Below are 5,000 nucleotides of genomic sequence, written 5' to 3' on the forward strand. Positions count from 1 at the left end.
GTATTCTATACAGTCAAAGAAAGCAATTAAGTTTATCAAGTGAGTTGGTCAAGTGTCGTACTTTATTGGATGTCTTTGAGACGGCGACGTAAGCAAATTCCAAATGTATGTAAGTGACCTTGGCGATAAAGCCAGCTGGACAAGCCGTCCGTCATGTGGTGACGAACCCGAGCCTGTGCGGCGGAAACCTGAACTAGGTAATGAAGGAAGTAAAAAATGCTATATATAAAAAGGTGAGCGCGAGCAATAAATTTGGAGTCGGGTGTCTCGAGCCGGCGATTAGCGAAATCTGCTTATCATTTGTGTATAATTTAACTTGTCCTTGGCACGTAAAATCATGAATGATCATTAGTAAAGGTGTTCATCATTTTTACGGTGCTTGCGTCAATCCTCCGGGACGATAAGAGCTGCTCATTAAAATAGACTTAAAGAAATTGTAAAGTAATCAAGTTTTTTTTCTCTAGCAATTCTCCTTATATCCTGGTTCTCTTCTCTTTGAACGGCGTTGCACAGTGAGGTGGAGAGAGAGAGAGAGAGAGAGAGAGAGAGAGAGAGAGAGAGAGAGAGAGAGAGAGAGAGAGAGAGAGAGAGAGAGAGAGAGAGAGAGAGAGAGAGAGAGAGAGGAGGGGGGGGAGGGAGGAATGTGAAAATTGCTTATTTTAAATACTTTTAAAGAAAAGGTTGCAGCTGTTTTACTTGGAGCGCTCGGTCTGATTTTTTTAAATATCAAAATATTTAAAAAATCGTAGTTCTAGCAACATTTATCAAGCATCAGAATAAGAAAATCGAGAATGAAAACAGTGCCACCTGGAGCATTTTTATTTGTTTTGGTTTATTTTACACACTAGCTTTTAACGGCCTCGGGTATCTTTTAACTTTCAATGGTTAAATCAGTTTCATTCTTTTTATCTCTTTTATTTTAATTTATATTATTTGTTTTTTGTGTCAAGACACAAGTCAAGATAAGTATATTTTCATTCTTTGTAAGAGGCCAGATAGGATGATATATGTATTGTACACTTTTGAGAATATACAGACTGAGGGGATCTCAGGTTTTCTTTGTGTTTTGTTTGTTTGCGTTTTATCCTTTTTACTTGTTTTAAAAGAAGAATGGACATATATAAATAGACTGAAAGAATGGAAAAAGGAAATGATCACACTGGCAATGATGATATTAAATGAAAAGTTAATTAAAGTATTATTAAGCTTTCTTCATACTTACGGAGTTAAGAGCTTCAGAGTCGTAATGGGTGGGTCATGCTGGAAAACGCCTGCTACTACTTTTTAAAGCAGCTCCCCTGTCTGAATTACACTCTGCAAGACCCGCGTTGTAGTTTGAAAGTGCCTTAGCTTGGGTAAACACTAGTTTTATCAGCGCCGCTGCCCGCACCACTCAATTGTCAATTTCCCGAACATTCACCATTGACAATAATGATGATAATTATGATAATAATGGCAATAATAATGATAATAATGATTTTATAATTTTAATGATAACTTTGATAATACCTGAGAAATAGCAATATAGTAGCGAAAAGAGGGGGGGAGTATGGCTTACTGACAAAATATGTTACACGTCAAAAGTCGTACAGCAATTTAGGGTGGTATGGTACTCATTAAGAAGGGTGAGGTTAAAAGGGTGAGTAAATGGAGTCAAGGCAGGATTAGCAAAAGGGGGAAGGGGCTGAGGTTAAGGGCGGTTCGGCCAAATGGATGTTACAAGTCTGTGAGATGTTTCAGTGTAGAAGAACTATCATGAGGCAACGACTGATTAAGGTAAAATGGATGTCGGTGTAGTAGGAGGGGAAGCATTGGCGAATGAGACTAGGGGGGAAGTATCAGGAGGACTGTCAGGAAGTGGAGAATGAGACTAGGGGGAGGTATCAGGAGGCCTGTCCGGAGGGGGAGAGTCCGAGGAAGGACACTGTCGAGACAAAAAGGAGTTGCGCGTGCACGAAGGAGGGAGCGAAGGGACAACGGGGGAAGAGGGAGGGTTGGTGTAGATGGAGCAGGAGGTGTTGGGAGGGAGTGCGAGGAAGGATGTCGGCAGACACTTTGACGGTAGAGGAAATGGGGTAGAGAGATTGGAGGGCGGGTGAGGCATAGGCATGTTTTGTCTGATGCGATGGTTGAGCGAAAAGGACGAGGGGAAGGTACGGGGAAGAGAGAATGGAGTGTCTGAATTTAGCATAAAGGCTTTGACTGGGGGAAGGGAGAGGTATAAGTAATGGGCAGGAGGAACAGATACTGCGGTCTGTGGAGCAACTGTGCTGAGCAAGGTTGCCATAACGATAAATTTTCTGGCACTGACGGGGGAAGGGTTGACGTGGTCGGGCAGGAGAGGATCTCCAACATGAACTCCATTGGAAAGGCGAAGATTACAGAAAGTATTCTGGGCAATACTGGTGTAGGATTTCCGGCGGCCTCTGGGAGGATTAGTGTCGCACTGCATTGACACTGCACCAACAAGGCAGGCGAGCAGGTCTTCCTCACAGCCTGACCTGTCTTCTTCGCAGACAGGACGATCACTCGGGGAGATGGAAGCAGTCTCGGCACAAGCGCTGAGGGACGGGTGACGCTGGTCAGAAATGGGCTTGCCAGTGAGGTTGTTAGAACAGGTAATCCACGAGTTTGGGCCAGTGACACATTCAAAAATTTAATTCAGAATACTTTATTCTTTGTTATAATGGTTATTCTAATTACATAAATACATATAAATATGATACACATATAATTAGTGGCAGCCTTGCTTTCGTTTTGAAACTTGATGTCACTGATGAAGAAAGAGATGTAATTTCTTTTTGAATGTATTCGAGTTCCGAATGCTTCGGTCATGAGGTAGTTGGTTCTAGCCCACAGGTCTGCCGTGTCCTGTATCTGTACGTGATCCTGTGATATAGTTTACCGGTCTTGTTTGGATACAGGTCGTATTACTTACAGTTGGCAGTTATAAGCCACCTTGGATAAAACAAAACTTTGAGTTATTTCACGAATTAGTATGTATCGGTTGCATTTATATACTGTGCATTTAGCCATTTTAGTTTATTCACATGCATGGCGATGTGGCCATACGTTACAAAGTTTTGTTCTCGCAGGAAAGTTTTGTATTTATTAAGTATGACCTTTAAGCGTATAATCATAGGGTTTATTTACAAAGTGCTGTCTTGAGGGGCAGTTCAAATTCTATGGCAGTGTTTTGCGACTATGAAGAATCATTGTTTTACTTGGTTTTATCTCGAGGCCCTTTGTATCAAAGTATCCTTTTAATTGTACCTTTTTGTCAATTCGTCCAAGTTTACAGAATCAATATGGAGAAATTGTAAATCAGCGTATTGAACGAGACAATTTTGGGCTATGGAAAATAATTTACGAATACTGGGAACAGGATTGGGCCTACTAGAGATCCTTATGGAACCCCGAAAGATACAATCTGTTTTGTTGATATATTTTCACGAATTTTGACAGATTGGGTTCATATACTTAACTTTTGGGCCAATGTGTATAGATTTTGTGATTTATTAGTCAACTAATAAGAATTTCGTGATTGATAGATCGCTCAATACAAGCAAGTTTATTATGTTGTCTACATTCTCATAATTTTTTTTATCTAATTTGGATAGGGCAGTGGTCTCTAGGTGTCAATTGGCCTGCTATATTTTTTCGAGAACCGGACGTACAGGGCAGGGCTGCCTAACTCATTTCCTCTGCAGGTCCAGATGAACTTGAGTCGACGCGACCAAACGGCCTTATGGTTGGCGTAAACACGGATTAGATCATTTCATTCATTACAAAAATACAAAAATAAAGGAAAAAACTTGTAAGAGTGTAAGTGATAATCTTAAAAGACGAAGTACCGGTTTCATTAACCATGTAAGCACCCGACTGTGTGACTGAAATAGCAAATGTAGCCGCTTGTTTGACACCCGTTATAGGGAGTATGGCAATAAGGGGACTGTCCTTAACTTCGTCTGTCTCCGGCTTTGAAAACTGGTGTTATAATGCCATGTTTTCACAGCGATGGGAAATCACCAGACTAGATATGCGTTAATGATAACAGATAAAGCGAAAAGCATTGCCATCCGCTGCCACAACATACGTCCACGCAGGTATTTTACTGTAAGGACTACTGTTGCTATCTTTCCATGGTGTGGTCTGAAAACACTGGTTGCGAAGATTATCCTACCTGTATTTCGCCGGGATGTGGAAGTCGTTTTTTGTTCATATGCCAGTTTCCCAATTTGAGCAAGGAAATAATTAAAATCATTCATACAAACTGAAATTTAGGTAAGTAGCAAGTGGATAGAAAAAGAGATTGGAGAAGGGGAGGAAAAAGAACAGGAAAGAAGAAAAGAGCGATTAAGATTAGATGATCCGAGAGCAGAGGCCAGAGGCAGGAAGACCCATGGCGGGATCCCGCTCCGTCCCCTGAGGAGGCACCAACGGGTATGGAAGGGGGGGGGGTGAAGTTATTGCTTATTTAATCGAATATACATTATGACACTGTATACCCATTGCCAAAATTATCAATTATATCTTTAACAATTTTTTTCTTCTCTTTTTGCTTCAAATGCTGTGAAACTGCGGTAAACATCCCGCAAATAGGTGTGCAAGATGTGTAACCAATTTACCAATATCGATTGACATTTCAGACCCTCGGTCGCTCGCCTTAAACTTTTCTCTTATCCTAGTGCTCATCTTTATAGCAAAACCTTTAGACTTTTACAAATTATCTTGTAACCCCTTTCACATTCCTGTATTTGACGGAACACCTCGATCAGTCATCTTGTTTCTCTTCGCAGCGACACGAAGCGTCTTCAAGTCGTTTCCACTCGGTTCCCCGTCGGGCAGCCCTCATTTTCACTCCATTCATTACTGAGTACGAGGCTCACTCTGTTATCATTTCTAATTCTGATTAACTCGCATATAACTTTGCCATAACTTTATTATAAACGATCAGCTTTTTTTTTTTACTTTAGTTCCAGTAATTTTCTGCTATCAGT

General features: G+C 40.9%; 1 protein-coding gene across 3 annotated transcripts in view; it reads right to left on the reverse strand.

Moving 5' to 3' along the window:
• Positions 1-1,013: 1,013 nt before the first annotated feature.
• Positions 1,014-5,000, reverse strand: part of LOC113803224 (galactoside 2-alpha-L-fucosyltransferase Sec1) — a 23,861-nt gene continuing 19,874 nt past the window's right edge. For all 3 annotated transcript variants that reach the window (XM_027353944.2, XM_027353943.2, XM_027353945.2), the window contains one exon: positions 1,014-5,000. This exon is cut by the window's right edge and continues 654 nt beyond it. The gene's annotated coding sequence lies outside the window, so the exon portion shown is untranslated.

This window comes from Penaeus vannamei, chromosome 30, assembly GCF_042767895.1.
Source record: "Penaeus vannamei isolate JL-2024 chromosome 30, ASM4276789v1, whole genome shotgun sequence".
Lineage (NCBI taxonomy): Eukaryota > Metazoa > Arthropoda > Malacostraca > Decapoda > Penaeidae > Penaeus > Penaeus vannamei.